Below are 13,224 nucleotides of genomic sequence, written 5' to 3'. Positions count from 1 at the left end.
ACATTTTGTTCATACTTTTTTTGCTGTTTTCTAGCTTTTGCTCTAAGAAATATTTTTTCTTTGATCTTTCATCTTTTCTACTTTTGTAGAAAAGATTTTCAAGTAATTTGAAAAGCAGAAGGCATATTTCAAATTCTAAAATGCTCGACTGTATCTGTCTCCAATTACCAGTGTTACAACTGATGACACTGCCCCTCAAGATCTGTAAACTCTCCCTGCAAAGGGAACAAAATTATCATTTATAACCAAAGGACTTTTTCCTTTCTTCATCATTCTATTATTCTATTTCTGTATTCTGGCAGAGCTTCTTATGTTAGTTTTCCTACATGACCGATTTTACTTTCTTCAGTTTTAAGTCTACAGTTCAGTGCTTCTACTGAAAATTTTAATTTATTTAATTTTAATTAATTTAATCTCTTTCTATTTCATTTTGCTTTCTTTTATCACAGCTGATCTCAGTAAATCAGTTTTCAGCTCAATCTGTTGTCTTTTCTCAGCTTGGATCATCTGTATTGCAGAGTCTATGTTTTCCTGATTTTTGAATAATATGAAACAAAAAATTCCTAAAACATACTTCTCTTTGCTCTAGTAGATCATCTGCAAAAGGATGTTATTCTTTCACCTTTTTAATTTAATTTTATTTATTTATTTATGTACTCAGACAGACTCGCTCTGTTGCCCAGGCTGGAGTGTAGTGGCCTGATCTCAGTTCACTGCAACCTCCGCCTCCTGGGTTCAAACGATTCTCATGCTTCAGCTTCCTGAGTAGCTGGAATTACAGGTGCGCACCACCACAAATTTTTTTGTATTTTTAGTGGAGACAGGGTTTTACCATGTGGGCCAAGCTGGTCTCCAACTCCTGGCCTCAAGTGATCCACCCACCTGGCCTTCCAAAGTGATGGGATTATAAGGCATAAGCCACGGCACTCAGCTTCTTTCACCTTTTAAGAATTAGATTTATTGCTGCAGTATCTTTTGTTGTTCTCATATTAGGGTATTTTCTTAAGCAAGTGTATATAATCTTGAACAAGGTCTAATTTTGATGCAACTCTACAATCAAGATATGTGGCTTTTTCCTAGTTTCCCTCACTTCCCACCTAGTTGTTGTCATAATCTGTCTGTACTTTAGTTCAATATTAAAAAGTAATCATTGTCATCCTGGATGTGTTCATAACTGTGGCAGAAATGCCTCCATAGTTTCCCTGCTAAGCATAATTCAGACTTTTTAACTAAGATACATACATTTGGTATTCATATTAAGGAACTATTCATTTACTTATATTTTATGAAGTGATTCTATGAAGAAATGATGTTGAATTTTGCCAAATGCTTTGTCGGCCTTTAAGGTGATGAACATTGTATTTTTTCCCCCTAGAAGCATTAAAATAATAAATTAAAATTAGTATGTGTGTGTATGTGCATACCCATAACTGTTAGCCAACTTTCTAGTGATATTCAGTCTTTTATTTAGTATGAATATGCTGGTCTGAGTAGGAATCACATAATGCCATTGCCTGATAATCTAAGAAAAATAGTATTATTTTGACATTCTAATGCTATCTAATGCATTTTCATTATAATAAACAGTGAATAGCCAGGCGCGGTGGCTCACACCTGTAATCCCAGCACTTTGAGAGGCCGAGGCGGGTGGATCACCTGAGGTCGGGAGTTCGAGACCAGCTTGACCAACATGGAGAAACCCCGTCTCTACTAAAAATACAAAATCAGCCAGGTGTGGTGGCGCGTGCCTGTAATCCCAGCTACTCGGGAGGCTGAGGCAGGAAAATCGCTTAAACCTGGCAGGCAGAGGTTGCAGTGAGCCGAGACTGTGCCATTGCACTCCAGCCTGGACAACAAGAGCAAAGCTCCATCTCAAAAAAAAAAAAAAAAAAACAGTGAATAAAAACCAGAAACTCCAAAGTTCACTGCTCTTACAGTTCTAGGGTCAGTCAGCATGGGACATTTTTAGCACCTTGTGTTAATCTGCCAAAGAAGCATAGTCATTTCAATTCATGTAGTCTATTTCCCCATAAAAATGTATTTCTATTTTTGATTGAATAAATTTCTCAAGTTGAACTATTAATTTAATTTCAAATGTTTAACTAATTTAACCTACTAGTCTATTATTAATTTGTTGTCAGAGTCTTCATCCACTTAAATCAGTCGTATTATATTTCCCTATTGGAATGTCATGAACTTAACAAAATTTTATTGCAGTACCTAAAACGTGAGAATCACGTATGTGAAATTTCAAATCATGGATTTTTGTTTCTAGCTATTCTGATGACTTGACACTATAATTTTTTTTTTTTTTTCCAGAGACAAGGTCTTCCTATGTTGTCCAGGCTAGAGTCAGTGGCTATTCATAGGCATGATTGTAGCTCACTGTAGCCTTGAACTCCTGGACTCAAGCGATTCTCCTGCCTCAGCCTCCCAAGTAGCTAGGATGACAGACATGTGCAAATGCACCCAGCTCCTGACACTAGAATCTTTGAAAAGTAAAAACCATAATCCAGGTCTCTTCTGATTAAAAAAAAGAAGAAAAGTAAAAATGTATCTACTTGTATGTAGACATTAAGATATTTACCTAAATGACAAAATTGCTGAATGAATAATTTACTTGAAGCTTTATAAAAATAAGAAATTAAATACGAACTCTCTCTGCGTATATTTTATCTGAAACTTTTCAAATAATTTCCTATTCCTATGGATCTGATCCAAGATCCTCTTTATTTCAGGTTCAAGAGCCTTAACCAGATTGTCCCGTGAAATATAAAATGAGTGTTTTTGGTTGGTTTTTTTCCAAGATGGTGGATTAGCGGCTTTCAGCATGCCTCAGACACTTGGAAATAGCAAGATAGTATATAAAGATAAACTCTGTGAGTTTTAATTCAAGGAGGAAAATGGAAATCTACCAGAATCATAAAGGACATCCCAGAACCCACGGAGGAGAATGCCAGAAAACAGCCCCCATGATAGCATCCAGCTGATAGAGATGAGTGAAGCCCCAGTATGTGAGAAAGGAAGAAGTCTCCTCTGTGACTCACCTTTCCACTGGGGATCCAAGCAACCCAGGCCAAGGGAAAGCATTTTGCTTCTCCCAAGCCCGAGAGTTAACTTGAGGAGAGGATTGGAGACACTGTGAAGGAAAGACACTGGGAAATGCTGCAGGCATTTTCCCAGATCTGAGACTGAGAGCAGGACACCATTTTTAATCTCGGCCATTCTTTGGCGACCTGCAGCATGGCTGTATGGGCATTTTAGTCTCAGGCCAGAGATTGGAACACCTGCTCCAGAGTTGGATAGGGGGCCTCCACATCCAGAACTGTGGAAAGTGCTTCAGCAGTAGGTGCTGGAATTGTGCTCTCCCCTGTCACAAGCCTGGCACGGAAGAGAGCTGCTACAGCTGCAGTTTCTCCTGGGTGGCGAGACTTGCAGCCAGGGCCAGCTTGGAAACCTGCAACTGATCTGTGTGTGCCATTATTGGGTGCCCCACTCTGCTTCCCTGAGATCATGGTGCAGCGGGGCCCTCTCTCTTCCAACCCTAGGCAGAAATCCAGGCATTTGGAATACGTACTTGCCTGAACCAGTAGCCCAAGCCACCCCAGCCTTCCTGGACACAGATTGCGGTGCTGCGAGGCTCTCTCTGCTCCACACCTAGGCAGATCTCCAGGCACTTAGAACACCTGTTTGCCGGGTTCAGCAGCCTAAGCTGCCCCACCCTTCCTGAACAGAGATCCTGGTGCAGGGGGACCCTCTCTGTTACATGCCCAGGAAGATCTCCAGGCATTCAGACCACCTGCGTGCACGTTCCAGCAGCCTAAGTTGCCCCACCCCTCCTGTGTAAAGATCTTGGTGCATGGGGGCCCTCTCTGCTCCATGCCCAGGCAAATCTCCAGGCATCTGGAGCATCACTCACCTGGATCGGCAGCTTGACCTGCCCCACTCTTCCTGTGCAGAGAGTCTGGCACGGAGAGGCCCTCTCTGCCTCACAACCAGGCAGATCTCCAGGCATTCAGAGCACCCTCTCATCTGGTTCAGCAGCCTAAGCTGCCCCACACTTCCTGGGTATAGATCATAGTGCAGCAAGACCCTCTCTGCTCCATGTCCAGGCAGTGCGCCAGGCATCTGGAGCACCCACTCTCCTGGATTAGGAGCTTAGGGCATCTCCTCATCCTCATGCAGAGAATTTGGAGCTGAGCAGGTTTCCCAGCTCCACACCTAGGAAAACCTTTGGGTACCTCATGGTCACCCACTGGATTCTCTCTTGGCACTAGTGCTTGTGCCTACCATCAGGGGACCTGCAGGCAGATTTGCCAGGTCTGCCTCTGCCCTTCATGGCTCCCATTGCCACCCTCCCAACCCCTGTCACCACCAGAGCTGAACAAGGAGTGCAGACCACTGTGCATTCTACAAATCAGCTAATCGCCTGGAGCAACAGAGAGCTTCTGCCAGTAAATAAGGATCAAGTATATACCCAAACACACTGGCTGTAGCTGGCTCTCACCTGTGCATGCCATCTACAGGCTTGTAAGACAAACTCCACAGCCCAATATAAAACATGCTGAAAGAAGTACATAGGGCAGCCGGGCGCGGTGGCTCATGCCTGTAATCCCAGCACCTTGGGAGGCTAAGGTGGACGGATCACTTGAGGTCAGGAGATCAAGACCAGTATGGCAAACAAGGTGAAACCCTGTCTCTACTAAAAATACAAAACTTAGCCAGGCATGGTAGTGGGTGCCTGCAATCCCAGCTACTCAGGAGGCTGAGGCAGGAGAATTGCTCAGACCTGGGAGGAGGAGGTTGTAGTAAGCCAAGATCAGGCCACTGCACTCTGCACTCCAGTCTGGGTGACTAAGTGAGACTCTATCTCCAAAAAAAAAAAAAAAAAAAAAAAAAAAAAAAAGAAGAAGGAGAAGGAGAAGAGCAGCAGCGGCAGCATAGGGCTGTTCAAGCAAAGCCAAAAGATCTTACCAAGCATTCTCTACAGTCACATCCCCTAGGCAAGCAGGGAAAAGGGAAAGGAAAGAAGAATTAATAATAATAATAATAATAATAATAACAACAACATTATAGGGAAAAAAAAGAAAAAGAAAAAAATCCTACGTGCATGAAAATAATTACAAAAATCAGAAGTGCCAGGGTCTCCAGATGAGAAGGAACCAGCACAAGAATTCTGGCACCATGAAAAAGCTGAAGGTAGTGACACCACCAAAAAATTTCACTAGATCTCCAGCAATGGTCCCTAACCAAAATAGAAACTCAGAAATAACAGATAAGGAACTCAAAGCATAGGCCGGGTGTGGTGGCTTATGCCTGTAATCCCAGCACTTTGGGAGGCCAAGGTGGCCAGATCACCTGAGGTCGGGAGTTCGAGACCAGCCTGGCCAATATGGTGAAACCCCGTCTCTACTAAAAATACAAAAATTAGCTGGGCGTGGTGGCATGTGCCTGTAATCCCAGCTACTCAGGAAGCTGAGGCAGAGAATCACTTGAACCTGGGAGGTGGAGGTTGCAGTAAGCTCAGATTACATGACTGCACTCCAGCCTGGGCAGCAGAGTGAGACTCTGTATCAAAAAAACAAACAAACAAACAAACAAAAAAACAACTTCAAAGCATGGCTTGCAAGGAAGCTCATGGAGATCCAAGACAAAGTTAAAAATTGAGACAAAGAAACTTCTAAAGCAATCCAGGAAATGAAGAGATAAACATCTCAAAAAGAAATCAATCAGAGCCTCTAGAATTAAAAAACTTGCTTAAGGAATTTCAAAATAAAATTGAAAGCTTTATAAATGGACTGGACCAAGCAGAAGAAAGAATTTCAGGACTTCAAGACTGGTCTTTTGAACGAACCCAATCTGACCAAAAAAAAAAGAAGAAGAATTTTTAAAAATAAGTAAAATAAGTAAATTATTTGAGAAATGTGGGATTATGTAATGCAACCAAGCCTTCAAATTATTGGCATTCCTGAGAGAGAAGGAGAAAAAGCAAACAACTTGGAAAATATATTTGAGGCAATAATTCAAGAAAACTTCCCTAGTCCTTAGAACATGGATAAATAAATTTGTGAAAAATGTCAAAAAAAAAAAAAAAGGAAACTTTCCTTATCTTGCCAGGGAGGTAGACATCCAGATACAAGAAATCCAGAGAACACCTGCAAGATACTATATAAAAAATGAACATCACCAAGACATATATAGTCACCATACTGTCCAAGGTCAGTGTTAAAGAAAAAATCTTAAAGGCAGCTAGAGAAAAGGGGCAGATTATGTACAAAAGGAACCCCATCAGGCTAACAGTGGACCTGTCAGAAACCTTGCAAACCAGGAGAGATTGGGAGCCAATTATCAGCATTCTTAAAGAAAAGAAACTCCAACCAAGAATTTCATATTCTGCCAAATTAAGTTTCATAGCAAAGAAGAAATAAAATCTTTTCCAGACAAGCAAGTGCCAAAGGAATGTGTTACCACTACAGCAGCCTTACAATAGATCCCTAAGGGAGTCCTAAATATGAAAACAAAAGAATGATACCTGCTACCACAAAAACACACTTAAGTACATAGCCCACAGACCCTATAAAGAAAAAAACAATAGAAACTACAAAGCAAACAGCTAACAACTTCACAATAGGATCAAAACTTCACATATCAGTATTAACCTTGAATGTAAATGGTCTAAATGCCCCACTTACAAGGCAAAGAGTGGCAAGTTGGATAAAGAAACAAGACCCATCCATCTGTTGTCTTCAAGAGACCCATCTCACATGTAATGACACCCATACGCTCTAAGTAAAGGGGTGGAGAAAGATCTACCATGCAAAAAGAAAACCAAAAAAAAAGGCAGAAAAAAAAGACCAAAACAATCTTATTATCAGATTAAATAGACTTTAAACCAACAACGGCAAAAACATACAAAGAAGGGCATTACATAATGATAAAGGGTTATATTCAATAAAAGTTAACTATCCTAAATATATATGTATCCAACATCGGAGCATCCAGATTCATAAAACAAGTACCTATAAACTTACAAAAAGACTTAGAGAGCCACACAATAATAGTAGGGGACTTCAACGCCCCACTGACAGGATTAGATCATCAAGGCAGAAAATTAACAAAGACATTCTGGACTTAACAGTTGACCAATTGGACTAATAGATATGTACAGAATACTCTATATATCGACCACAAATATACATTCTTCTCATCTGCACACAGAACATACCCCAATATTAACCACATGCTCAATCATAAAGCAAGTCTTGATAAACTTTTTAAAAATCAAAATCATATCAACCATACTCTTGGTCCACAGTAGAATAAAAATAGAAATCAATACCAAGAAGATCTCTCAAAACCACACAATTACATGGAAATTAAACAACTTGCTCCTGAATGACTTTGGGGTAAACAATAAAATCAAGGCTGAAATCAAAAGATTCTTTGAAATAAATGAAAACAAAGACACAATATCCCAAAATCTCTGCGATATAGCAAAAGCCATATCCCAGAGATACTAACCAACAATCCAACATCACACCTAGAAGAACTAGAAAAAAACAAAAACAAACTAACCCCAAAGCTAGCAGAAGAAAAGAAAACTAAAATCAGAGCATAACTGAACAAAACTGAGACTCAAAAATCCACACAAAGAATCAGCAAAACCAAAAGTTGGTTCTTTGAAAGGATAAACAAGATCTATAGACTGCTAGCTAGATTAAAAAAGAAAAAGAGAGAGAAAATCCAAATAAGCACAATCAGAAATGACAAAGGTGACATTCCAACCAATCCCACAGAAATACAAAAGATCCTCAGAGACTAATATGAACACCTCTATGCACACAAACTAGAAAATCTAGAGGAAATGGATTAATTCCTGGAAACATACAATCTCCCAAGATTGAATCAGAAAGAAATCGAAACACCAAACAGACCAATATCAAGTTCCAAAATTGAATCAATAATTAAAAACCTACTAATCCAAAAAAGCCCTAGACTTGGATTCACAGCCAAATTCTACCAGACATACAAAGAAGAGCCGGTAACAATTCTACTGAAACTATTTCAAAAAACTGAGGAGAGACTCCTCCCTAACTCATTCTACAAAGCCAGTATCACCCTAGTACCAAAACCTGGCAAAGAGACAATAAAAAGGCTGATATCCCTGATGGGCACAGATACCAAAATCCTCAAAAAATACTAGAAAACTGAATTCAACAACACACCAAAAAAAGTTAATTCATGATAGTCAAGTAGGCCTCAGTCCTGGGATGCAAGGTTGGTTCAACATACACAAATCAATAAATGTGATTCACCACATAAACAGAATTAAAAACAAAAACCATAGAATCATCTCAATAGATGCAGAAAAAGTTTTAAGTAAAATCCAACATCCTTTCATGATAAAAACCCTCAAGAAACTAGACACCGCAGGAACACACCTAAAAAATAATAAGAGCCATCTATGACATAAACACAGCCAACATCATACTAAATGGGCAAAAACTGGAAGCATTCCCTTTGAGAACTGGAATAAGAAAGGATGTCCACTCTCACCACTCCTATTCATGTACTGTAAGTGCTAGCCAGAGCAATCAGGCAAGAGGAAGAAATAAAAGGAATCCAAATTGGAAAAGGAGAAATCAAACTATTTTTCTTCACAGACAGTATGATTCTATACCTTGAAAACTCTAAAGACTCCATCAAAAGTCTCCTGGAACTAATAAATAACTTCAGGAAAGTTTCAGGATACCAAAATCAATTTATAAAAATCAGTAGCATTTCTATACACCAATAACATTCAAACTGAGAGCCAAATCAAGAATGCAATCCCATTTGTAATAGCCATACACACAAAAAATGCCTACGAATACATCTAACCAAGGAGGAGAAAGATCTCTACAAGGAGAACTACAAAACACTGCTAAAAGACATAGACGACACAAAGAAATGGAGAAATATTCCAGGCTCATGGATTGGAAGAATCTATGTCATTAAAATGGCCATACTGCCCAAAGCAATCTATGAATTCAATGCTATTCCTATCAAACTACCAATGTCATTTTTCACAGATTTGGAAAAAACTATTCTAAAATTCATATGGAACCAAAAAGGAGCCAAAATAACCAAAGCAACCCTAAACAAAAGGAACAAAGCCAAAGGCACCACATTAACCAACTTCAAACTATACCATAAGGCTATGGTAACCAAAATAGCATGGTACTGGTACCAAAACAGACATATAGACCAATGGAATGAAATAAGGAACACAGAAATAAAGCTATACACCTAAAGCCATTTGATATTCAACAAAGTTGACAAAAATAAGCAATGGGGAAAGGACTCCCTATTCAATAAATGATGCTGGGATAGCTGGCTAGCCAATGCCGAAGAATGAAACTGGACCTTTCACCATATGCAAAAATTAACTCAAGATGAATCAAAGATTTAAACGTAAGACTTCAAACTATAAGAATCCTAGATGAAAATCTAGGGAACACCATTCTGAATATCAGTCTTGGGAAACAATTTATTACTAAGTCCTCAAAAACAATTGCAACAAAAACAAAAATTTGTAAGTAAGGCCTAATTAAACTAAAGAACTTCTGCACAGTAAAAGCAACTATCCACAGAGTAAAGAGACAACCTACAGAAAGGGATACAATATTTGCAAGCTATGCATCTGACAAAGGTCTAATATCCAGAATCTATAAGCAAATTAAACAGCTGAACAAGCGAAAAACAAATAACTCCATTAAAACATGGGCAAAAGAAATGAACAGACACTTCTCAGAAGAAGACACACAGTGACCAACAAACATATTAAAAAAAATCCACATCACCAATCACGAGAGAAACACAAATGAAAACCACAGTGAGATACCATCTCACACCAGTCAGAATAGCTTGTATTAAAAAGTAAAAAATAACAGATGCTGGTGAGGCTGTGGAGAAAAGGGAATGCTTATACACCATTGGTGGGAATGTAAATTAGTTCAGCCACTGTGGAAAGCAGTTTGGAGACATCTCAAATAACTTAAAACAGAACTACCAGCCAGGCGCAGTGGCTCACGCCTGTAATCCCACCACTTTGGGAGGCCGAGGCAAGTGGATCACTTGAGGTCAGGAGTTCGAGACCAGTCTGGCCAATATGGTGAAACCCCATCTCTACTAAAACTACAAAAATTAGCCGGGCATGGTGGCGCATGCCTGTAGTCCCAGCTACTCGAGAGGCTGACGCAGGAGAATCACTTGAACCTGGGAGGCAGAGCCGAGATCACGTCACTGCATTCCAGCCTGAGTAACAAAGCTAGACTCCATCTCAAAAAAAAAAAAAAAAAAAAATCTCAGAACTACCATTTGACCCAGCAATCCCATTACTGAGTGTCTATCCAAAAGAAAACAAATCATTCTACCAAAAGACATGCATTTGCACATTCATCACAGCACTATTCACAATAGCAAAGTCATAGCATCAACCCAGGTGCCCATTAATGACGACTGGATGAGGAAAATGTGGTACATACACACCAAGGAGTACTACACAGCCATAAAAAGAATGAAATCATGTCTTTTGCAGCAACATGGATGCAGCTCGAGGCCATTAGCCTAAATGAATTAACGCAGGAACAAAAAAACCATATACCACATGTTCTCACTTATGAGTGGGAGCTAGACATCGGGTACTCATGGACATAAAGATGGGAATGATAGACACGGGGGACTACTAGAGGGGAAGGGTAGAAGCGGGTAAGGGTGGAAAAACTAACTGTTAGATACTATGCTCAGTACCTAGGTGATGGGATCATTTGTACCCCAAACTTCAGCATCATGCAATATACATAGGTAACAAACCTGCACGTGTACCCCCTGAATCTAAGACAGAAGTTGAAAAATAAAAAAGTAAAAAACAAAAATAAATAAAAATAAAAATCTAGGCTGAGTTCTGGGCACAAGGCAACCACTGAGAAGAGCAGAGCATGGCATATGCTGAGTCAGACCATGATGTTCTGGATGGAGGGCCTCATGCCAAAGCTGGACCTGGAGGAGGTGAAAGAGAAGATGCATGAGGATGTGTTCTCCTCCATATAGAACTTCCTCCTGTACATGGCCCTGCTGAGAATCATTCTTTTTATCTTAAAGAAACTGGACAGCATATGAAGATTGAGCATCACATGTGAATGCATGACATGAAGAACCTGGTTACAGTTTCTACTCCTCTCTGCAAGTGAATAGGCCCAGAAAGGTTTAAGAGACTCTTTGACTTAATGGACATAACAATTTTACTTGTTAAGAACAAGTTTGGGCCAGGCGCGGTGGCTCACGCCTGTAATCCCAGCACTTTGGGAGGCCGAGGCGGGCGGATCACGAGGTCAGGAGATCGAGACCATCCTGGCTAACACGGTGAAACCCCGTCTCTACTAAAAATACAAAAAATTAGCCGGGCGTGGTAGCGGGCGCCTGTAGTCCCAGCTACTCGGGAGGCTGAGGCAGGAGAACGGCGTGAACCCGGGAGGCGGAGCTTGCAGTGAGCCGAGATCGCGCCACTGCAATCCAGCCTGGGCGACAGAGCGAGACTCCGTCTCAAAAAAAAAAAAAAAAAAAAAAACAAGTTGGGGCCAGGTACAGTGGGTCACACCTGTAATCCCAGCACTTTGGGAGGCCGAGGTGGGCGGATCACAAGGTCAGGAGTTTGAGACCAGCCTGGCCAACATAGTGAAACCCCATCTCTACTAAAAATACAAAAATTCACCAGGCATGGTAGTGCGTGCCTGTAATCCCAGCTACTCAGGAGGCTGAGGCAGGAGAGGCGCTTGAACCCAGGAGGCGGAGGTTGCAGTGAGCCAAGACTGCACCACTGCACTCCAGCCTGGATGGCAGAGCAAGACTCTGTCTCAAAAAAATAAAAAAAAAGAACAAGTTTGGCTCTGGTAATTGACCTTCATAGCTAAAATATAAAACTATTTGGTAAGTAAAAAAATAAAATAAAAATCTTTTCCTAGCAAAAAATAAAAATAAAGAAAATAACCAAATGTTAATTTTATAGTTATGTCATCACATATTTGAAATAAATGAAAAAAAGTGAATTTACATAATTTATATAAAGTGAAATATATATATATATATACACACACATAATAGTACTACTACTAGAAATGTTATTTAAAATAAACTAAACAGGCTGGGCGTGATGGCTCATGCTTATAATCCCAGCCTTTTGGGAGGACTAGGACGGAGAACTACTTGAGCCCAGGAGTCTGAGACTAGCCTGGGCAACATAATGAGACCCTAACTCTACAAAAAAAATTAAAAATTAGTTGGGCACAGTGGTACATGCCTGTAGTCCTAGCAACTCAGGAGGCTGAGGCAGGAGGATGGTTTGAGCCCACGCATTCAAAGTTACAGCAAGCCATAATCATACCCCTGCACTCCAGCCTGGGCCAGAATAAGACTCTGTCTCTAAAAATAAATAATTAGTTACTTAAATTTAATAAACATTTTGAGACTGCCAGAAAGGAAAATCCCTAGAGACCAAAAAACAAAGAGAAAGCTAAAAACTAAAATAGTAATCATGCCAGGCACAGGGACTCAAGCCTATAATCCCAACATTTTGGGAGGCTAAGGTGGGAGAATAGTTTCAGCACAGGAGTTTGAGACCAGCCTGGGCAACATAGGGAGATCTACAAAAAATTTAAAAATTTGCTTGGCCTGGTAGTCCAAGCTACTCACAAGGCTAAGGCAGAAGGATCGCATGGGCTCAGGAGGTCGAGGATGCAGTGAGCAGTACCACTTGCCACCGGGCCCAACTAATTTTAAATTTTTTATAGAGATAGGGTCTCATTATGTTGCCCAGGCTGGTCTCAAACTCCTGCGCTCAAGCAATCCTAGGCCTCCCAAAAAGCTGGGATTGTAAGCATGAGCCATTACACCCAGCCTGTTTAGTTTATTTTAAACAACATTTCTAGTGTCTTGTAGTGGTATCACACCACTACACTCCAGTCTGGGTGACAGAGTGAGACTGTCACAAAACAAAACAAAAATAAAACAAAACAAAAAATAAAGTAGTAATCACAAGCTTATACTGATTTGGGGTTTTAACAGCTGCATGGTGTACAGAGGGTGAGGCCTTGGACCCAAACAAGGCATGAACTGGAAGTTAGGGCTAGAAAAAACAGTGAAGTGCAGGAAAGCAGTCTTTGGTACCTTATTCCCTCCACCCGCCTC

The 13,224-nt window shown here is 40.4% G+C and overlaps 1 protein-coding gene and 1 pseudogene across 7 annotated transcripts in view; one reads left to right on the top strand and one right to left on the bottom strand.

The window, feature by feature from the left end:
- AFG1L (AFG1 like ATPase) overlaps window positions 1-13,224 on the bottom strand; it is a 239,095-nt gene that overhangs the window by 150,128 nt on the left and 75,743 nt on the right. The gene's annotated exons all lie outside the window — the stretch shown is intronic.
- On the top strand, window positions 10,949-11,241 carry LOC134810348 (mitochondrial import receptor subunit TOM5 homolog; annotated as a pseudogene).

The sequence above is a fragment of the Pan troglodytes genome, chromosome 5, assembly GCF_028858775.2.
Source record: "Pan troglodytes isolate AG18354 chromosome 5, NHGRI_mPanTro3-v2.0_pri, whole genome shotgun sequence".
Classification (NCBI taxonomy): Eukaryota; Metazoa; Chordata; class Mammalia; order Primates; family Hominidae; genus Pan; species Pan troglodytes.
This window is presented reverse-complemented; position numbering and strand designations above follow the sequence as displayed.